Source organism: Mus musculus, chromosome 6 (assembly GCF_000001635.26).
Source record: "Mus musculus strain C57BL/6J chromosome 6, GRCm38.p6 C57BL/6J".
NCBI classification, from domain to species: Eukaryota; Metazoa; Chordata; class Mammalia; order Rodentia; family Muridae; genus Mus; species Mus musculus.
The window spans coordinates 99,030,734-99,054,578 of NC_000072.6; the positions used below are offsets into that span (position 1 = coordinate 99,030,734).

The 23,845-nt window shown below is 43.7% G+C and overlaps 1 protein-coding gene across 32 annotated transcripts in view; it reads right to left on the reverse strand.

Moving 5' to 3' along the window:
* The window catches only part of Foxp1 (forkhead box P1), a 597,405-nt gene that overhangs the window by 105,392 nt on the left and 468,168 nt on the right, over positions 1-23,845 (reverse strand). For 2 of the 32 annotated variants that reach the window (XM_006505323.4, XM_006505320.4), the window contains exon 1: positions 13,593-22,385. The exons of the other annotated variants lie outside the window; for them this stretch is intronic. The gene's annotated coding sequence lies outside the window, so the exon portion shown is untranslated. Of the gene's footprint in view, positions 1-13,592; positions 22,386-23,845 lie in introns of those variants that run through there. 32 annotated transcript variants of the gene reach the window in all.

The following is a 23,845-nucleotide window of genomic DNA, read 5'->3' on the forward strand; positions in this document are numbered from 1 at the left end:
AACAGAGAAGTCATAGTTACTGCCATTTTTAATCACCTCCAGCAAGAGGCTGTTTTGGAAAGCAGGGGCAAAGAGACAAAGAAAATGGAAAAAAGGAGGAAGAAAAATAATTAGGATTATTGTGGGGGCGTTAGCTTGACTTACTCAGCCCCTGAGGCTGATGCACTTGTAACTTCAATGGAAATTGCCATCCCATTTTTCAGAGGAAGAAACTGAGTTTTAGTAATCTGGGAGCCAGGCTTGGTGGTCAACATGTCTATAATACCGGTACTTGGGAGGTAGAGTCAAGAGTTCACGGTTATCGTCGACTGTATAACAAGTTCCAGGCCAGCCTGGGCTCCATGACAATTTGTCTCAAAACAGAAAAACAAAAACAAATAAACAAAAACCCGGAAAGGCAGAGTGGTTTTGCTTCCCTGTGAGTCAAGCATGCCTCACGCCACAGCTCTATAAGGCAAAGCAGACACTGGATGATCAAAAAAAAGGGTGGAGTGGGGGTGGGGGGAGGGGGGAGGGGGGTTGATGATTACACAAACCGGATACCTGAGTTAGGGGTGGGGGTGGCTCTTGTTTAAGGAAGAGTGAAGGAAACAATAAATACTGTACTTAAAAATATTTGTGATGCCCACATCCTAACACCCACAACAGACACAGTCTTGTTCAAACACCACATATTAAGAAACCTGTCAGTTGCTAAATGAGTCCATTGTGCAGCCGGCTGTGCACTTAGGAACAGGTTACTATGATCCCATACCAAACTCTAACCACCGAATCAGACACCTGGGACTTGAGTTGGGGATTCTGTTTGGTTTTGCAGAGCCTCAGCCTTGAACAGAGAAGAAAGTGAAAGGTTTTACTGCCTGTTCGGAGCTGGGACTGGAGACAAGACGCATTAGAGGAAGAGGCAGAAAGAGCACACCCTCATGACATTATTCGACATGTTGATGAATGGTGCCACAGCCATGAGGTAGATATGGTCACAGGGCCCTGGCCCACGTGCGTCTCAGCAACTGCTTACCCTGAGCTGCTTGCACACAGCTAGAGAAAGGACACCGTGATGGGTCCAAAAATGAACTGTGTCTGAGAGGCCAAAATCTAATGCAAGTTCATGGTCTTCTTCCAAACAGTGCTTGCATCAACAACCCCCGCCCTTTCCAACTAATTTAGTAGAGTAGTCAGAATACAATGACAGAATTAAAAAAAAAAAAATCTATCAAGTGATTCCTTTACTGAAGCCAGGGGATGGAGACTTTTAGGTCCTTCTCCACCCAGCCCCACGTCTGATGGATTGCTTCTCCACAAGGAACTCCCCTACCGTCCTCCAAAGCCCAGCAGCGGGGCCAGCCAATTAGAGTTACTAAATTGCAACAGCCGTGGCCCTTTCCTGAGATTTGGACATCTGTCTCTAAGGAACCCCATTTCTGTCTTGATTTAAGCAGTGCTTTTACTTAAAAATATAAATTAATACATCACCCATCTATCTGCAGGGAGCCAGAGCAGTTAGCTGCCTATCGATACTGTTTGTGTCGCTGTTACGTCTACGTTGACAATGAAACTAATTATGTTGTTTTTCATCCGTGCCTGTTAGTTTGGCCAAGGGAAAAAGTCTCTGATGCACTGGAGGTTGAATTTCTCTTTACGACAGTCTCCAAATCACCATTCGCATCTTCCCTGATTGCAACACTTTATAATGCCAGTATCATGGAGTAATTTGTATATACATACACACAGCAGGCCATGGCAACATTCAGAGAACTTATAATAGGTGCATGAGCTACAGAAAACATTTACCAAAATAAATGCAAAAAGTTTAAAGATTCTTCCCTGAGACACTGTCTCAAAAGAAAAAGAGGAAGAAAAAGAAATCCTTCATGATAAATGTGAATGCACTTCTCAAACACCCAGATAAACAAAATCGTCCAAAGAACCCAGCCCCAGTCTCTCCAAGCCCTGCTTCTAACTGACTAATAAATTATCCTCTCCTGTTTATGATCAAACTATAATCCCTACCTTTAATATGATGTGAAATTTATTAGTGTGTTGCTTCTGCCATGGGGTTATAACAGATTACATGGATGTGTGCAAAATTCTCAAAATTGTACATATTTTAGGTCAGAAGAAAATCCCCCCCCCCCCCCCCCGGTGTTATCCTTCACTTCAGGGAGGAAATTCAAGTCCATCAGCACCAAGTGACATCATCACGCCCCCTCCCCAGAGTGACAGCACCCAAGGCTCATCTGCATGTTAACCCTGGGCAAGAAGCTTAACAAGAAGAGGGCACTGAAGAGGAATGAAGAGATGGCTCTTGGGGGAAATGACATTCTTTTTTAATTTTTTTTTTTTAACGTTTAATTATGTAGAAACTCGCTGATATTAGATGAAGCCACTGACCACCTTTAGTGGAGTCAGCTTTTCAGGAGGGCCGTGGTGTGAGTGTGCTACAGGCAGGGGAAGAGAGGCAGGGGAGGCATGCCCCATCTTGCCCTGGGAACAAAGCTCACAGATACTCCTCCTAGGCCTCGCCACCCTCCTCTGACCCTAGGTTGACACACCCTGGTGTCAAAACCTTCTTTACGCCTGCCCTCTGCTGGTAAGCCTGCCAGGATTAGGAAATTCCATCTATCTCAATTTATTTCGAAGACAACTTTTAAAAGGCAGGCAGAGAGATCTGTAAGGATCTGCTAACTGAAATACATAGAGTAAGAGGCTGATGCTAAGCAGAGGGGATAGGCAGGGGTCACAACGACGAAGTGTGGTACTTTGAATGGATGAAGCTCCAGCCATCTATGCTACTGCCTGCTGGCTCACGGCTCAGCAGTGCAAACTTTATATTTTAGCTTGCCTAGGAGAGCAACCTGCACGGCTGCTGGGCATCCTGCCTTTACTTGCTTACTCTCCAGGGAGAATATGTCAGCTCATTTTCAATAAAACACCTTCTAAGCAGTAATAGGCCACTGTTCCTGTCTCAATAGTCCCTAAGGTTTCATGATCTAGTATATTTAGCTGAGTCAAGTTCAAGTTTTCTTCTGGCATTCGGAAGATCCATAAAAGGAGGAGGGCCCACTTTGGCCTGTCTGGGAGTGAAAAACGACAGCCTAACTTTTGAATCAGTAGCTACAGAGATGTCCCCCAAGCAAAGGGAGGCTTGTCTACCTCAGGCCCCATTCAGCTACCCAGCCAGCACTTGCAGGCCAGCCTGGAGGCTGCGGGAGGGCTCTGGCTTTTAGGGGGTAAATTTCCACAGTGGTGTGCTGAGCTTTAACAGTGCAACCCTGTCGGTGTCAATGGGAAGCGGGAGGCTTGTACAAATCCCTGCACAGCATTTCAATACTCTATCTCCAGGATGGGAAGATGAAGCTTAGCAGTTGCAACCTCAAAAGCATTCAGAAGTTGTACTTCTGACAGCGCTTTAGATGCCGAATAAATGCTCTTAGAAAGGACACCCAATCCGTCCGACAATAAATCTTACACCAGGGAAGCCCACACAGGGCCGCGGAATCCCCTCCAAAGATAATTGCCTTCCACACGGCGTGGCAAAGAAACCACTACATGGGAAGCATTTTCTGCAGCCCAGAAGCTCCTGACAGCTCGCTCTTCTTTCTTTAATAGTCAGCGATCACACACTCAGACACTTAACACCCTACCTTTAAGAGTAGCCTAGCAAAGTGTAAGAGTGTATCTGTTTTAGAGAGAAAAGTTAGAAGGCCTGCTCTGGGCACAGTGAGGGAAGGAAGCAGAGACTGAAGAGAAAGGATTCCTGCAGAAACAGGACCATGGGAAGGGAATCTGAGGGCACATCCTCATAGCAACCTCAGACTCCTCAAGCCAGTTTCTGAAGACTCATGATGTTTCTCGACACTACTAAGTGCTGGAGCCACATCCAACAGGCACGGAAAGAGGCAGGCAGAACTGTCAGAATCCAAGGTGGCCTGAGGTAGGCTAGATCCTATCTCTGACATGGTCACGAATGAATACTGTGGCTTTGGGTAAGTCACCTCCATTCTTCGGGCCTACATATTTCTTCCAGACAAAGAGAAAGATGGATAGAACATGGCCTAGCTGACTTTAATCTATAGGTATTATCTGCTTATAGTTACAGTCCTATGTAAAACAACCAAAAGATGGTTTAAGATAGAAAGAGAGGTGGAGAGATGGTTCAGTGGTTAAGAGTACTTGCTACTCTGGCAGAGAACCTGGGTTTAGCTCCCAGCACCTATGTGACTGCTCCAAATCATGTGTAACTCCAGCTCCATGGGATCTGATGCCCTCTTCTGGCTTCCTTGGGTACCTACATGTAAACACACACACACACACACACACACACACACACACACACACACACACACACACCTCGTTAAAGAAGAAAGAGATGCTACGGGTAATGATGCATAGCTGTAATCCCAGCACTGGGATAGAAAGTAAGCAGTTCAAGACCACCCTTAACATACAGTGAATTTAAAGCTAGCCTGATAGTATGGACCTTGTTTCAAAACAAAACAAACAACAACTGCTAAGATTCTTAGAGTTTAACAATCACTAGCAAGTCACCAGTAAGGCAGAGAAGAAGAACCACAAGAACTGGGTTGGAAACTTTCCACAGCCTTGACTGGGATTCTGGTCTAGAGAACAAACCCTGTTGCCTGGGTGTGGTGGTGCACACCAGCAATCCCATGAATAGGGAGGCTGAGGCAGGTGGGGCATGAGTTTGAGCAAGCCTGGGTAAGCAGCAAGCCCTGGTCACAAAGACAAACGACACACCATCAGAAAAGGTGCAGGGGTGAGAGGGTGGCAGACATGAGGGAGGGACCTTATGAAATACCAGCAGTTGTGCTGCATAGATTAAGTCACAGTCACACACATGCTTCATGACACGGCTGACTCTGCATAGATGAGACCTTAGATGCAGACATGAGATGCCCTAATTTCCCAATACAATTGTGCTCTTTGACCTTGCAACTTTCCCCCTCTCTCCCTTAACCACCTTGCTTGGTTTGTGTCAATTGCCCAAAGCCTCCTCCCACCAGAATCATTTCTGAATTTCCTCCCGAGCCAGTCACCTGACTCTGTGTCATCAAGCATCCTAGAAGTAGGTGAAAGGGCAGTCTCATGCATCGTATACATGTTGGGGATGACAGGGTGGAAGCCTCACCTGGGGCTGGACTGGAGGGGAAATTCAGGAGTCGCATCACTAAGATAGTAGGTCCCTGTTGAGTCAAATATCTCTAGAGAAAATGCGCACAGAGAAAGTATGGAGCCCTTGCCTGCAGGCTGATTATGTATTCTTTGTATTATTCCAAATGGCATTTCATTCTTCATGAGGAAAAGGAGCAGATGAAGCAGGAAGCTTTCAGGTCATATAGAATTTCCCTCTTTTCAAACAAATAAGGCATTGTGTCTGAACAAAGGAGGGATGTCTAATTGATCTTAATTAAATCCACTGATGTCCAGTTTTTGAGATGGGTCAGGGCACATCTATGTAATGTCACAACCTAACAGGCAGGACCTCTGGGATTAAAGGGCACCGTGGTTAACTGCTCCTGACACCCTCCATCATCAGGCAGCATGTACTGCCATCAGTCAGCATCTACCAGAGTCTACTGTCCTACTTCAGGGTCTTGCTCGTACTACTTCCCTCCACCACACGCAAACCTGACCTCTTGGTGGACTGGGGCTCCAAGTCCAACCTCATCAGTGGCAATGGCCACTCACCAGGGCCAGCCTTCCAATAGTGCCAAACCCTGCCACACCAGAGTCTATGAAACAGGACTCTTTCTGTTCCTACTGCCCTTGAAGACAGCTACTTGGAGTTATGACAAAAGAGATGTAGGACTAAACTCCATAGAAGCTACTGGTTACCAGTGAGTCATAGAAGTACATTTTGTATTTCTTCATCCACATTAGATCCAATTATCTGCCTCACAGAGGATAGCTGTTGCTACATTCTGCTGTACAGGTGTTAAATTAATTGTGTTTCTAGATCTGAGAGTGCAGCTGTAAATGACTGCAATGTTTGACAAGACCCCAGTCCCTAGACATGAGACTACAAGGCTCTGATGGTGGTAACTGTAAGGTAACGGTAACCCTCCACAGTCAGTCAGCTAGTGAATGTCAGTGATGGGATTCTCTAGCCATTCTCTCCACTAGAACTCCAGCTTTCTCAATGGACAACCTTTGTGCTCAATGTAGAGCTTAGGCAACTCTGAAGCATGAACAGCAGCAACAGCAACAACAGAAACAGCAGCAACAACATCAGTAACAACAACAACAGCAACAACAAAAACATCAGCAACAGCAGCAACAACAATGACAACAAACATAACCAGTCTTCAACAGAGAGGTAGTGGGAAATCCATCAAGAGCTTACCTAAGGTCATAGATGGGGGTTATGTCCTGAGACTGGCAAAGAAACAGCAACTTAACAGAAAATGAAAGGAGGAGTGGTATCTGGCAACAGGATGGAAGATAAACTCAGAGGTAATTATGGAAGTGTGTGATACATGTAGCATTCCTGTAGCTCCTGTAACTCACCAACAGGAAACTTTATAAAGTATGCATTGGTATACCTACTTAACAGATGTCTTTTTATTTTCTTTTATTTATTATTTTATGTAAATACACTGTAGCTGTCTTCACACACTTCAGAAGAGGGAGTCAGATCTCGTTACAGATGGTTGTGAGCCACCATGTGGTTGCTGGGATTTGAACTTCGGACCTTCGGAAGAGCAGTCAGGTGCTCTTACCCACTGAGCCATCTCACCAGCCCCCTTAACAGATGTCTTATTGTTAGTAAGTGGAGAGTCAGGACTTCAATGATCCATAATACCCTACTGGAGAGAAGGCTGGGGCTAGGTGTGAGCCTAAAAGAACAGAGAAGCTAGCCCTGTTTGATTCCCCCAGAAGCAAAATGTGACTATGGATGATCAACTAATAGATACAAATTAATCCCAAAGCAGTAATGTTCCATTATCATTTCCACTTTTTTTTTTTTTTTTTGTTTTACACAAATATACAGAGACAGTCCTCAAAAAAGCTAGCAGGATAACTGAAAAACACCAAGAGGCTGAGACAACTGACTTGTGCATCAACAAGTGGACATCAGCCATAGTCCGGATAACGCCCAAGCTGTCCTACTGGCACACATCTTAAACACAGCAGTGAACCAGTACACTGTGCGGCACGGTGACCCTGGAAGGACATGGCTGCCTCATCTTGCACAGGCTGTTTCCTGACTATACTTCTGGTAAACACCTGATCTCTCCGTGCTTCTGTTTCCTCAACCTTGACCCACCGGAGGCTTAGAGAAGATGGGGGCAGGACACCATTTAGGATGCTGTCAACATTGAACTGCACCCCATCGTTGTCACTGTCACCACAGAGGACTTTCTCCTTCAGTTATAATGCATTTCCACAAACCAAAAGATGATTTTAGTTCACTGGCCTTGTTTTCCTAGGGAGGATGATATATCCTAACTTCCCAAATGTCATGATTCAACAGCTCTTTCATGCAGTGAATGAAGACAATTGGTTGTTTTGTGTCTGAACTTTAAGGTCACTAGAAACATTACCCTGAAGGCAACACGGCTACCTTATTTGAATACTCAGGTGACCAGGTGTGCAACATCTACCAGCTAGAGCATCTCCTGGATGTGCCAGAGGAGTGTGATGATCTGGTAAGGACCAAGCTCCCCAGGATCCACTGAGCCAATGTTTTTAGAGGGTTAGTCTGCCCCAAATGGCAAGAACTCTTAACTACAACTAGCTAAAAAGAGACCTAATTTTGAGAAATCTTGCCTGTTGTGATGTGAGTATGTTTGTGTGTGGTCATATGTGTGAACATGTGTGTATGAATAATATCACAATGTGTGTGGATGTCAGAAAATGTCAGTTGTCAGTCATTGCCTTCCACTTTGTTCAAGGTAAGTCTCAGGGATGCTTTGACTGTGAGGACAGCCAACCCACACACTTCAGAGAAGGCTCTTCCCTCTAGTTCCCACTGTCTTGGTAGCAGTGGGAAGGCAGATACCCACTATTTTGTCCTTTTTACATGGGTCCTAATCTTTGTTCAACAAATGTGGTAAACCCATAGCCATCTCTCCAATCCTTAAAGACCTAAATTTTCAGAACCTTTAGCCTATTTTCCAACATTTTGTTTCTGTTATCTCATGATGCACAGAGTGTGTCTCCAGAAAAGAAAACCTTCCACGGACTCCCAGCCAGCTTGGCTCTAGAGAGGGCTCAGCCTGTACCCTCACAGTACCACAGTTTAATGGCCTAACAAACTAATAGTTAAGACTCTTTGTAAAGTTTCTAACCTAACATACTTTACAATGTGGAAAAAATGGAATCTGCTCAGTGACCTCAGGACACTTGGAGTGGCCCCTCTCAGTCATATTTATTTGCCTAGTAAACACCAAGTGGACATGCTGGGACCTAGCAGAGGGGCCCTGGACCTCTAGGATAAGGGACATTTTGAAATGAGACAAAGGTCAGACTGAATCTTAAAAGGATGGTGCAAGGCTCAGCAAGTTCCATGGTCAGGCTAAGAAGGCATTCAGATCAGAAAAACAGTACACACAAACGTCACCCATAGATGACATGAGCCCAGACACACGTAAATGTGGTGTCCTGGCCATTAAAATACATCTTCTAACGGCATCCTCGGGACGCTGACAAGCATTTCTTTTTCTCCGAACTTCCGCTGCATTTGCTCAATCCAAGCTTTATCCATTTCCTGCCTCACTCCCATGTCTCTCCTCGACCTCATTCCCGTGTGGCATGGTCTCGGGGCCTTGTCCTCAGCTGGGTCCGACACACACCTATTGCTTAACGAGCCAGCAGTCTGAGCTGCTGTATGCTGCCCTGCTCTGCTTGCAAGCTGGGATTCCTGAGCTTCGAGGTAGAGGATTTTGATTTAGCGGCTCTGTAATGGGTTGCTACATCCTGTAGGTGGCTAGTTTGAGATCCAAAAGGGGGGGCGATGTAGAAACCACTGGCACAAACTGAATGAGAAGACATTCAAGGGTTAGATATTTTGGTTTCAAACAAGTTTGAGAAGCACCAAATCAGATCCAGGTCGACTATTACTCAATCAAATACAACAGAAGCCTGGGGACCTCTTATACAAGTGGAAGCAACTTTCAAAGCATTATGGACTGAGGGACAATCTGTTTAGAATTCGTGGGAATGAACAGGGCCCTGACAAACAACTGCAGTCAGGAGAGCTCTGAGTATAAAGACAGCTCTCAATTCCACAGTGTGGCTGGGATCTGTGGCTCATGGGGCCTAGTTTTATTTATCATACCTTCTCCTAAGGCTTCTTGCTGCACAGGTTTTTATGCATCTTATTCAACCGTTTCTAATAAAGGAAGGGGCAGGAGGAGGGCAAACACAGCTAAAGATCTGTCTGTAATTTGAATGTTGTAGAACAGGAGAAAGAAGCCCAGACCAAATAACAACAACAACAACAAAGCCGTTATTAGGCAAAAAAAGTCTTTTTCAATGTAAAGATGAACACACACAGTAAAAAACGCCTATCTTCCTATCCATGACACAGAACCAAAAATGATACTATCTTCCTGACGCCCTAGCATCTCAGCTAATGCCAAAGAATGTCGTGCATAAGGGCCTCACCAACTATCGGATGAGCAGGTGAACCTACACACAAAGAACAAACAAATTTAATTGATGCTTTCTCAGTTTTCTCTTCTGTTTAAGCAAGGGTCTCACTGGCCTGAATGGTCTGGCTGGCCTCTATCTGTCTCTCAAGTGCCAGGATTAAATATGTATGCCAGAATAACCAGTGTGTGTGTGTGTGTGTGTGTGTGTGTGTGTGTGTGTGTGTACGTGTGTGAATGTGTGTGAGTGTATGTGTGTATGTATATGTGAATGTGTGTGTAAATGAGTGTATATGGCATGTGTGTGTGCAAGTATGTTTGTGTGAGTATGTGTGGTATGGGTGTATATATGTGTGTATATATGTGTTTATGTGTGTATGTATGCATATATATGCATATATATGTACATATGTGAGTATATGTGTGAGTATGAGTGTATGTGCATGTGTATGTGAGTGTGTTTGTGAGCCTGTATGTGTGTGTACATTTGTGTGTGTTTATTATTTTCTCATGCAAATGTTTTTTCTGAACTAAAAGCTCAAACACTTAAATTTGTGACTTTCCCTTGCTTTGCCTCTAAGTCTGTGTCACAGCTATGAAGAAGATGAAACCAAGTACTTGCCACATAAAGCATCATCTCTGTACATGAGGTGAACACTTCGTGTAGGAGAGACAGGCCAGCATTGCCAGATGAAGCAAAGTCTTGCTGACTTGTTGACAATTTATAAAGCAGTGATATCAAATACAGAAATGCCCAAATGTACACAGGACTCATGACCACCTTCTTTTGAAGTTTAAAAACAAAACATCTAACAGAAATAGTTCAACTATCCAAGATTGGAGTGTACAGTCCAAGGTCCACTTGAATGATCGAGACCAATATGCTATACCTACAGAAGGGAGGCAGCTACTAGTGTCTTTTTTTTTTAATTTTTAATATTTTTTATTACGTATTTTCCTCAATTACATTTCCAATGCTATCCCAAAAGTCCCCCATACCCTCCCCCCAACTTCCCTACCCACCCATTCCCATTTTTTTGGCCCTGGCATTACCCTGTACTGGGGCATATAAAGTTTGTGTGTCCAATGGGCCTCTCTTTCCAGTGATGGCTGACTAGGCCATCTTTTGATACATATGCAGCTAGAGACATGAGCTCTGAGGGGTACTGGTTAGTTCATATTGTTGTTCTACCTATAGGGTTGCAGATCCCTTTAGCTCCTTGGGTACTTTCTCAAGCTCCTCCATTGGGAGCCCTGTGATCCATCCAATAGCTGACTGTGAGCATCCACTTCTGTGTTTGCTAGGCCCAGGCATAGTCTCACAAGAGACAGCTATATCTGGGTCCTTTCAGCAAAAATCTTGCTAGTGTATGCAATGGTGTCAGCGTTTGGAAGCTGATTATGGGGTGGATCCCTGGATATGGCAGTCTCTAGATGGTCCATCCTTACGTCACAGCTCCAAACTTTGTCTCTATAACTCCTTCCATGGGTGTTTTGTTCCCAATTCTAAGAAGGGGCACATTGTCCACTTTTTTTTTTAAAAAGATTTATTTATTTATTATATGTAAGTACACTGTAGCTGTCTTCAGACACTCCAGAAGAGGGCATCAGATCTCATTATAGATGGTTGTGAGCCACCATGTGGTTGCTGGGATTTGAACTCTGGACTTTCGGAAGAGCAGTCGGGTGCTCTTACCCACTGAGCCATCTCACCAGCCCCATTGTCCACTCTTAAAACACCTCCACCTTCCATTGTTCGGACTAGCTTAGTCTAACAGAAATAACCCATCTGGCACAATAGCACGCTCAGTACTTGCTGAGTACGGGAGGTGAATGGGGGGTTCAAGACCTGCCTGAGCTATACAGTAATGGCCTGTCTAAAACATAAAACTTATTAAGTGACACACACACACACACACACATACACACACACACACACACACACATCAACACAGGCTAGATGGCACTGCTCAAGCGATCCTAGTAATACAACATTGTGAGATAAGATAAGAGGAGACTCAATAGTAGTAATAGTAGTAATAAAAATAGTAATAAATATATACTACTTAAAGAGAAAGAAAATGAGCATGGCTTATCTGTAAGAACGCTACAGTCCACACTACCCCAGAGCCACTAAACGGTCCCAAAGAGCAGGCAACTTGACTCTTCCCTTGCAGAGCCAGACTCAGGAGTGCCCTGATTTTGCCTCTCATTAGGTACTTGGTAACCTGGGTTTCCTGTGCCTTCCTTCATTGCTGGAGTGTCCATCAATAAGGGAAAGGGTCCTGAAACCCTCTGTCTAGTTCAGAAGAGGGCCAGGGGATTTCCCCCCTCATTATTCTGTTAGCCAGCTGAGGGTCAGCAGAGGCCCTACCTCCTGCTGGGCCTGATTGGTTCCTGCTCCTTTGACAATCATTCCTTGACTAATTGTCACATGAACTGAACTGCTTGCTACCTTGGAGTTCTTCACTCTGTGCCTGGATCATGGTACGGGCTTGCATTCACTCCCATTAAAGACCGTTTTCATTCTGATCTACAAATTCAGCCTGTGAGACTTTTAAAAAATTTCTTCATTTCACAAAATTAACTCTTCGCCTTCCTCCTTCAATAAGACAATGTCTATTTTTTCTATCTTTTCTCAATTACTTGAATCACTCAAACACATTTCTAAATTTGTCTGCCCCCGCATTTCACAGATCTAAACTGGAGTGCTACTGTTATTAACTGACCATTACAACGAGCTTTGTCAAGTCAGGGATGTTTTCCAAGCATGTCCTGTTCCATTCTGAAAAGAACTAGGTAAGTCACCTCATCAGGCATACATCACAGTGCCTTGCTCTGCTGCACTTCATAAACACTGTTTGCTTTGAGACAGGGTCTCAATATGTAGAATACGCTGGCCTGAAATTCACAGTAATCCACCTGCCTTTGCCCCTCTGGAGTGGTGGGACTATCGGCATGCTCCACCATGCCCAGCCTGCTTGTTTGTTTTAAATGTGTATTCACATGCAGAAGTGTGTGAAAGCCAGAGGACACCCCCAGATGTCATTCTTAAGAATACCATTTTCTCTTGAGACTCGCATTGGCCTGGAGCCCACTGAGGATGTTTGGATGACAGATCAGTGAGCCCCGGGGAATCCCCACAACTGGGACGAGAAGCCTGTGCTACCACATCTGGAATGTCCTACGGACAGAACGCAGGCCCTCAACCTTGCAAGGCAAGCACTTAACACTGAACCATCCCTCCTGTACCTAAACTGCCTCTTAAAATGCATAAATGAGGGAGCTCATATTGAAATGTCTATATGAAAATGTCTGTCTAAGTATGAAGATGAATCTTAAGACTCATAGAGTTGCATGCCTGTAGTTACATGGAAGAAATGTCATGGACCATGGCTAGTGTGAGATGAAAGCACACAAGAGACACACACAGTGACATCCCTTTAGAGCAGGGGTCTGCCCGGCTCATCCTTGTGTTCCACTAGTGTGGGCCACAGTGCTCCAATCATCTCTCCTCTTGGCCTCCTGTTTCTCCTTCCTACAAAAACAAATGTGGCTACAGAAATTTCCAAATTAAAACCTGGCAATGGTTTCTATATTCTTGTTTCCTAAACCTATAAATCAAAACTGTCTAAACAGGTCATAAATGTTCCTCAGCCATATAATGGGGGAAGTTCTGATTTATGGGGCCGGTAGAATAATTTTAAATAATTACATAAGGGTTTTTCAAAAAATGCAATTAACACCTTTGGAAGTTTTTTTTTTTTTTTTTTTGAAATGAAAATGAATCTCTAGAGATGACTGTTCCCATACATAAAGATAGCCAGCAAAAAAAGCAAAAATACAGCTTCGAGATGCAATTCTTTCTAAATGATCGGAAACAGTGCAGAGGAGTGGCTATTTACAATGTGAGTTCTTTAGCATGACCACCCCCATAAATGTTCAGCTCTGTCACATCACCACGAGAGAGCAACTCACCCATCACACGTCACTCGTGAAGATCAGGAAGAAATTACCAAACAATCATCCGGCTCCTCTCCAGTCCCAGCCGATGGCCGGCTCCCTCTGTACTGGTTTGACGCATCCTACCACACTGTCCTTTGGAACACTCTGGAGCCTCCTACCTGCTCTTGCAAATCTGTCCAGTGTTCTTTCCTTCCTCTTGATCTTCATTTGTGATTCATCTTTTCCTTCTAAATCCAAGGTCTACAAACGAAATCACTCCAAATAGCTCGGTTAACCCTAACTCCCCTGGTTACCAGGCCAGTCTTATCAGCTCTGGATTTCCCTTTTTCACAATTACCAAGCATTATTAATTATGAATATTCAAGGGACACAGAAAATGGTCTGAAGCTCCAAATTTTCTATCCCTCGAAAACTCTTGCTTGAGTATTTCATCACTGCAGTGACTTCAACCCCCGAAAGGCGCACAACAGATGACCTCAGATGAAACCTTTACGAAGTTGTTCATTATTTCTTTATGTTTTGCCTTTCTTCTCCATTTCTTCTGTATTAGAACGGTGCCTTGCAAGCATGTGGCCCTGAGTTCAGATCCCTAGAACACAAGTGACAGCTAGAACGGCGGCTCTATGATCTCAGTACTGGGGGTAGGGAGAGGAAGGTAGAGGCAGGCAGATTTCTGGTGCCTACTGGCCAGCCTGCCTAGCTGAATCCATGAATGGAGCTCTAGGTTCAGTGAAAACTTTATCCCAAAAACATAAGGTAAGGACTGAAGATAGCTTAGTTACAGAGCATTTGCCTAGCGTATCTGAGGCCCCAGGTTCAATCCCTGATACTGATTAAACATAAATAAATAAAAAGCAATGGAGGAAGACATCAGATATCAACCCCCGCCCCCCCCCCACACACATACACACACACACACAGAGAGACAGAGACACAGGGAGAGACAGACAAAAAAGAGACAGAGAGACAGTAGGAGTCCATGCACACATGCACATCAATAAGGAAGTAGACTATATCTGCCCTCTGGGGCTCTGCAGATCCCTGTAAGAAGGTGAAAATTAAAACACAGAAGTAGATGTTCATAGTGAGCTATTGGATGGAACACAGGGCGCCCAGTGGAGGAGCTAGAGAAAGTACCCAAGGAGCTAAAGGGGTCTGCAACCCTATAGGTGGAACAACAATATGAACTAACCAGTACCCCCAGAGCTCATGCCTCTAGCTGCATATGTAGCAGAAGATGGCCTAGTCGGCCATCATTGGGAAGAGAGGCCCCTTGGTCTTGCAAACTTTATATGCCTCAGTACAGGGGAATGCCAGGGCCAAGAAGTGGGAGTGGGTGGGTAGGGGAGCAGGGTGATGGGAGGTTATAGGGGAATTTCAGGATAGCATTTGAAATGTAAATGAAGAATATACCTAATTTAAAAATAAATAAATAAACCTTTTTTTTTTTAAAAAGAAGGTGAAAATTATTTGCCCATTCCACGTTTCACCTGTGGTTCAAAGTATCCCCCAACTCTTTCAAAACCCTGTATTATAGCTCCCAATGGCTACACAGAGAAATTCCAACTACTACCCTGACCACGAGAATGAAGACCAAAAAAAATCACAAAACCACAAACATTCTGAGAGCAAGCAGGCTGAGAGATCATCTTCATCTCACCCCCTCACTTTCCACATGAGGAAACATGTGCCCAGGAAAGGTGACAGAGGAAAGGTCATGTTGCTAAATCATAGTTGGGAGAACTGAGACTAGAACCCCAAACTCTTGACGCCTAAATGAGACATTCTTTCCATGGCTTCAGACCACCCAACAACGGCAAGGCCACAAGCTGCCACAAAGCTAAGATGATCAAGTTCCAACAGGTAGTAAATAGATAAATAAAAATAAATAAACCAGTATTTACTGGAATGAGTTGTGTTTTCCACTGTAGCTATAAATTATGATTGAAAAGCTACATATGAATATTACATATTATCAGGAAAAGACATTGACATTTAAGTCATGGGCCATGTTTATAGATACTTCATTTGTCTCAAAAGCCATGTAAGCTTATTTGGGTATGGATCTACACCTTACTTGTTCAATATGACAAACAGTAGTCTCATATCACTACTGATATTTCAACTGATTACTTTTAAGATGAAAAAAAAAAAAACCAGTTCCTTCATTATCTTAGCTGTATTGAAAGTGCTTAGCACCCAAGGTAGATAATGACAACCATCATTGGACAATGAGGACATTGAACTTCTTCTCTGGGCCAGTGAGAGGAGCTAGCATGCTACTAGGCTGGGCAACCTGAGATTGACAGACAGACTCCACACGGTGGTAGGAGAAAACAAACTGCTTCGAGTTATCCACTGACCTCCACACATACATGTGCCATGAGAACATGTTTATCCATATAGAAAATCTTATCAGATAATACTAACAGTATAGAACACAGTAGTCTGTGAAATGGGTATAATATGGAAGCCACATAAAAATGAATTAGATCTCTGTGGAACAGTATGGACCCACCCTTTAATATAATAGGAGTGAGAAAAATGTATATAATAACTAGCAGGAACATGAAGATTTAAAAGGGAAATTGAAGGACCTTACTGGATACTACTACATCTAATCTGGATCTATGCACTTTCAAGGGAGCCAACTCCATCCCAGGAGACCCAGGAGTGGGCACACCATCCAAGCTCACCTGTCACTTCATTCCCCTCTCCCATTCACAGGGCATCAGGATAGAGAAGTGACCCAAGCCATTCAATAAATGCAGAGGCTTTTATTGAGATTACTGGGCAGGAGACCCAGTCTTCACCAAAAGGATTGCCAAGCTATAAATAAGTCTAACTGCGGTTCTGAGTGAGAACAAGCCAACACAGAAAGGAAGCAGACCTGAGCAAGCCAGCAAGAGCCAGTCCTGAGGATCTTCCCGGAGGGCCAGGTTGTCGGAGTGCAAGCTAACCCTTGAACTTGCAGGTTCCATGAGCTACAGCCCCAACCCTGATCCCATCACTTGCAGATCTTTGCTGGGTCATCACATTGGCATGGACTCGGGTGCCTCCTTTCATGGGGAGATCAGGAAGCAGTGAGAGGAGCCCCAGAAATCACACTGAGGACTTGTCACTTCACAGAAAGCATGCTGGCCAGTGCACAGCGCCTTTCTTCTAACATTCTGCTAGAAGGAAGGCTCTAAAACCATGCCACACTCAACGTGTCCTGGACACATGCCAGAGACTGACTGGGTCACGAATTTTTATTGTTCTTATCAGGATACACCTACAATACCATTTTAAAGTTCAATAAAGTGCCCTCTATACATGAAAATCCCGGAATACTTAAAAGACATCTTAGGTTCTGCAAGATCTTTAAAACACTGCCCCAAACATACATACACCAAGGCTCATGATGAAAGTTCCAACTGAGGTGTCTTGTGGTCCAATGGGTCACCTTCAAAGTGTTTCTAAGTCTCATACTGTCATTCATATGTACACACACACACACACACACACACACACACACACAGGAAAACTCTACACTAGTTCCTTTCGAGCTTGTTTCTCCCATTGCACTGAATCTGACATTTCAGATTCTTTTCTGTTCTAGATCTACTATGCCAAATCATGACAATTATACTTTCATAGAGTCTGGCAATAAATGATTTAACAATCTGTTAGCAACTACTTTATTGTAATCCATACATTCTAGGGAATGCAGCTTTTCTTCATGGTGGCCCCTTCCAAAAGCCATCTAACTGTGTAAGTTAAGTTACTGAAATTCCTGACTGAGAATAAACGCATTAAAATGCAGGATAGGTTATTCATGGATTAACCTTGTCTTGAATGACGCTAACAGTATCTTCTACAGGCTTTGATTTCCTCTCTTTAAAATGAATCATTGCTTAAATGTACCCAATTTGGGCATAAAAGACCCACTCCCAACTAGTGGCCTATTTATTTCTTCTACTTGGTTATCTTGTTGAAATCTACTAAAACCAGTGCTGCTCTGTGTCCTGCCCAGCTCATCAGTGGTTCACAACTACTGTCTGTTTTCCATTTATTTAGTCTTTTTACTTCCCCACTAATATGTACCTTTGCAAATCCTGCAGATGACCAGAAAAGCCCAATGGCTTTGAGTTTTCTCTGTCCAGCACTACTACTGGGTTCCTAGAATTGTCACCAACTGCCCAACTTCTCGTCACAGTATCAGCGGCTTTGCTGAGTGACTGGCACATTCTGGGAGGTCCCCATTTTGTTTGGTCCTTCCATGATGGGTATCTAGATCCAGTACGCCAAATCGTGACAATTATACGTTCATAGAGTCTGGCAATAAATGATTTAACAATCTGTTAGCAAGTACTTTATTGTAATCCATACATTCCAGGGAATGCACCAACAAACATAAGACATTTATTAATTAATTTGCCTAATAATAATAATGGCAGACCAGGTGCTGGTAGGAATCTGTTTCTTCATCCTGGGCTAAGACTTCTGATGGCACGGTGGGGCAATTGTTAAATTGGAGCTATGCACACGGTTTGGAGTGATATCTGTCACAACTGTACAGTTTACAACCCCACCCTTGAAGCTAGGATTCCATATAAACAACTGTCCTAGGGACAAGAGTACCTCAGTGCCTCTCAGATGGTGCCTGTTGTTGTCCTAGTTTATCCACTCTGAGCTGGTGGTGAAGTCTGTATTAAACAGATGTATGAACTTTCCCTAAAAGGTAACCGTCTCCTTTTCCCTTAATAGGACAGCACACAATACCAATGTCATTAGCAGGTAATGAATTCGAGGGAAAGCAAGGGAAGAAGACATTTGATAAATGTCATGCTAATTTCCTTTTACAGACTCTGGAATCATCATCTTCTCTAAGCTCCAGTGTCTCTGGCTGGTCAGGAGATAAAGGTTGCCTTCTGAGTTTAGAGATGACAATCTCCACCCTCGCCAAGTCCATGACTGGCACGTGGGCACAAACTCTCCAAGAGTACTCCATTCTGAAGTGTGAGTGGCATCTTAACGTGACCCTGAGCTACAAACATCTACCCCACAGCCAAACGGAAAACCAGTTTGTGTAAAATTAAAAGCTATTTTCTTGGTTCATCACTTGCTTCTGACTTCCAACTGTAACACATTCGGCCAGAATGATAGGCTACCTCTGCGTCCAGCGCTGGGGCATAGAATCTATCTATGCACAACCATGGAGAATAGACATTACAGAAAATAATGACTTCCAAAGCCAGCAGGCACCCTACCAAACACAAGCTACATGTGTGTTCACAGATGAAAATGAATGGCTGTTTACCCTCGAGGCCCCATAAGAAAGATGCAGCCACCTTCACAGTAAAATTCATTGTTTTCTATTGAACATGCAAAACTAAGGAAGGCACAGCCGCGCAACTCCAGCAAAGCATCCTAGAGCATCTGGGATTTCTTTGTTGACTATGGGCACATTCAAGAATGATAAGGGACTGCGGAGACTGTCTGACACTGGTGCTTTGTCATGTGGTGAGCACCTGAGATAGATTCCCAACATCTACAATAAATAAATAAATAAATAAATAAATAAATAAATCAACAAATCAATCAATCAATCAGGCATGACGGTATATACTTATAATCTCTGTGAAGGGTAGTAGGGAGCCCTGGAGTCTGCTTAACCTTTCCTTTAAATTCTAGGCCAATGGGAAACTTTATTCAAAAGAATAGTGGCCTTTAATCCCAGCACTTGGAAGGCAGAAGCAGGCGGATTTCTGAGTTCGAGGCCAGCCTGGTCTAAAGAGTGAGTTCCAGGACAGCCAGGGCTATACAGAGAAATCCCGTCTCGTAAAACCAAAAATTAAAAAGTGGGCAACTGGGCGGTGGTCCTACACGCCTTTAATCCTGGTGTTCACATTCAGAAAAGTCAAAAGTCCACTGTTTGGTATTGTCTGACTGCACAAAAGGAACGATACAGATGTTGTCTGCCAGAGGGCTGCACAACACAGTAAAGTATATGTAATCAGGATCCAGCAGGTTTTAGCACTCCTTGGATGCAATGAATAAAGGCCCACATTCCCTGTCAGAGCATCGCAGAGTGGCAGGAAGTCATCCTAAGTTTCCTGTGGAGATGCCATCCATATTGACAGAGGCTTGTCAGATCTTCTACAGAGACTTCTGTGGTTTAGCACTTTGTCAAAACAGGATACTATTTAAATTAAAAATTTACTGATTCAAGTTAAAAAAAAAAAAAAAAACCAAAAAACCAAAAACCTGCTTTGCTGTTTTTATAACCAAATTCGTGGGTGGGGAAACTCTGACCTTTTTAAAAATGCATATTTTTTTTATTGGTGCCTTTTATGGCTCTAAGAAGATTCTATATTTAGTAGGCTGGTTGTGAGGAGGAGGGCACTTGAGCCAGATGACTGTCACTTTCTATGAATTACTGTACATGGGCTCATCACATTATGCAAAAGTAACTGATGTGAAACAAACAAAAACACCTGTTTGCATATGAAAATGTTGTAAAATCTTTGTGGGGAGAAAAAGGGGAAATACACAGAAAGCCAGTCACCGCATAATTAGGCTTCCACATGAATCTGATCAGCATGCAAAAGTTTTCCTTCCTTCCTCCCCCAACCCCTCCATATATATATACATATATACACATATGTGTGTGTGTGTGTGTGTGTGTGTGTGTGTGTGTGTGTGAATGAAAACAAGGTTAAGCCAGGATATGAGAGTATGGTCTAGAAGCAAAACGGCAGAACATGGTGGTGCACATATGAAATCCCACCAAGTGAGAAGCGAAGAAGACAGGTAGACTGTTGAGTTTCAAGGCAACCCAGGCAACCAAAGTGGGACTCTTGTATCAAAACAAGACAAATGAACTAATGCTAGGAGCCAAGGATCTGGGGAGCGACGGGGTTCCCACTGATATGGAAAAGAACAAATGAAGCTGCCTTTGCCCACTGGCTGTTCCCTCTTCTTTGGCCACCCCTTGTTAGTAACAGGCAGATCTTTTATTGAGCAGCACAATGCTTGGCCAACAGTGCTCACCAGGGCTCAGATCACATGGTAGTCATTGATTTTGTTTTCTGGCTCGCACAGCTGAGAGAAGCAAGACATTACAAGCTATGGCACTTGTTCATGTGTTGATAGTAAATAAGGCAGGTAAGAAGGTTGAGATTGGTAAACCAGCCTTCAAGACAGCGCTATTCTATGTGCACAATAGATGTGATGGCAATATTGGCATGTGAGTGGAGAGGCTAGGTTTGCTTGCAAACTGCTATAGTATGGGCACATGTCTCCCAAAGGCCAATGTGTTAAAGACTTGGTTCTAAGTTTGAGGCACTTGGAAGTTGGTGGGTCCTTCTGAGGTGGGGCACTAAGTCATTGGTACTTGAAGGGGACTGTGAGATACCCACCTCTTCTCACTTCTCAGTCACAGAAAGAAAGCTTGCTATGTCATGGACTCCTATGATACATTCACAGGCCCCAAAGGAAGGGGACTCCCCAAATATGGGATGAAATTTTCACAACTATGAAACCCCCTCCCCATTTTGTTTGATTTTGTGGTTAGACAGGGAAGCACTATGTAGCCCTGGCTGACCTGGAACTCACTGTGTAGACCAAGCTAACTTCTTCCTGAGTGATAGTATAAACTGTATTTTGTACAGTACCACTCTTATCTTTAAGTTAACTAGCTTAGGTATTCCTTATGTGAAAGAGAATTAATAAGTCCTGAGTCAGGGGAAGCTAGATGCTGTTCCATGGAATTAGGCAAGCATCACAATAAAGAAGTCCACACCACCACACCATGAGGAGCTGGGGCCTTCTGCCAAAGACCATGTGAATGAGCCATCTCTGAAGTGGGAAATCCTGTCGCCCCAATTACACCTCAGTCTTAACTTAGCCTGTAATCTCAAGACAGAACCACTCAAAGACATCAACCCCCAAGTCTCAGGACTGTGCAACATACTAAGCATTGGCATTGTTATTATAAGAATAAAGGTCTATGATAATCACCAAAATATCAGAACCTATAAGTGGGTTAGAGGTAGAGGTGGAGCAACTGTCTTAGATAGACTGCTGGCTTTGCAATGACCTGTTACTTCATTTTTACCCTAGAGGGTCACTTCTGCACACAGACAGAAAAGCTGAGCACCATATCTCAAAAGGCTGGATAGGGAAGTACACAGAATGTATACTGAATGTATACCAGGGAGAGCAGCCACGGAGGATGAAAACGAAATGCTGGTCTGAGAAATAACAGAGAGAGAGAGAGAGAGAGAGAGAGAGAGAGAGAGAGAGAGAGAGGATGATGATGGAGAGACAGACAGACAGATGTATACCAGGGGGTGCAGCCACGGAGGATAAAGGCTAAGTGCTGGCCCTAGAAATAACAAAGATAGATAAATAGACAGACAGATAACTAATTCCTTAAGCCTCAATATTGTAGGTGTGCTTATTGAAGAAGGTCATAGACAAAATAAGGGGGACAGGCCATCTCCACAACACAGAAGGAAAGAACAGATGCCATGCTCTTCAGGAACAAGCTGTGGAGACAATGCAAGTGGCTCTGGTGATTTTATTGCTGCGACTCTAGAGAAGCCACGAGTTGCAATTTAATTGGAGATTTCCAGGTTTCTTAACCTTTACAACGAACCCTGGAAAATGTTAACCGCTGTGTGTACAAGCAAAATGGTCTAGCCCGTGGGCCGATCCATTTGTAATCACGAAGACAGAATCAATTACTCAGCCTTAAACCTCTCAGCAGCTTTATTCCATTATGAAATAAATACCAACATCCACACTTCCCCCCAAGCAATTCCATGTCTTAATCGTCTCATATTTTCTGGAAAGGTCCAAGTTCTGTTTTATTTTTAAAACAGTATTGTCTTCTGTGTATCAAAGTTGTCATGATGGTTGTTATGGAACGCAAGCCTTGTTTTCATAAGTGCAGTCAATAATGTTAGTAATGCAGAAGTGAAAGAATGGATGGCCTGCAGGTGCAACGAGAACTCCCTGAAGGGGAAAATGTCACAGGGCAGCGAAGAGTGACACTTCACTCAGTTCCCAAGAAAGGACACTCAACTCTGACTAGACGGCCTTGTGATAAGAGGTTTGTAGGCCATGTTTCCCTTCCACAAACATAAAGTAGAACGCAAAAAGAAAATCAGATCACTCCCTAGTCGTCATCTCTATCAGTATAGTCCTCTGCTCCTAACCTGATACTGAGGACTTACCGGTTGTATAATACTCCTGGTTGTAAGACCTCAGTTACAATCAACATCACAATGAGTCCCAGAGTATCAGGTGCATATGCAGGTAACACTTTGAATACTGTGTGCTTGCATTTGTGTCTGTGTTTCTGTGTGTGCGTGTGTGTGTGTGTGTGTGAGGGGGGTGAGGGAGGGAGAGACAGAGAACAATATGGATTAGCCCTCCAACACAATTCTATCAGTTGTCTTATTTACCTCAGAGAATCTCAGAAAGTGGGCTCACACTGCTAAGGTCCTATGGCTTAGTAAGTAAGAATGCCTGAATTTAGGTAGATTCGGCTTACAGTAAACTTTATCACAATTTGACAGCTCAGGTCAATGAGGACAGCTCCTACTGTTTTTCCTGGTCAATCAATATACTTAACCATTGAACTTGATGCCATGATTATATATGGTTATTATTTCTAAAATAAATATAAACTAGTCATCAGCTATTAACTGTAACTCTACTTCCAAATGTAAACATGATGATCAATTTGACCACATTAATAAAAGATCAGTGGCCCTTCCTCTAAGGGCAACAGGTGTAAGAAACTATGAAGCTATGAATATTTAGAAAAAGCAAAAGAATGCAGGACAGGTGGCAGTGATGGGCGGGGTACCATGACAGGGGCCAGTCTCTGCCTCAGGGGACCTGAAGTGCAGTATGGGTGGAAACCCAAGCCTGAGGTCCTCTTGTGAGTGAGAGGAGGCGGCAGCTGGCCTCAGAAGGAAGGCAGTGATTTAAAGCATTTTTTTCTTTAGTAAGAGAGGTAGTTTTTAACTTTTCTTCTGAAGTTCTTATTTTCATCTGAAATCTGCACAATAAAAATATTTCAAAGGGTCTGTGCAGTTCACCATGGAGGAAGGGGTTTGGCTGGGTTTCCACGGCTTTCAAGTCTTTCTTATTTGGAGGGGAGATTTGAGCGCCTGGGGAGAAGATGAAGGTAGGAGATGCTCTCAGAGCTTCCAGGCATATTGTCTGTGCTGAGAACAGCACGATGAATGAGGAGTAGAGGAAATGTG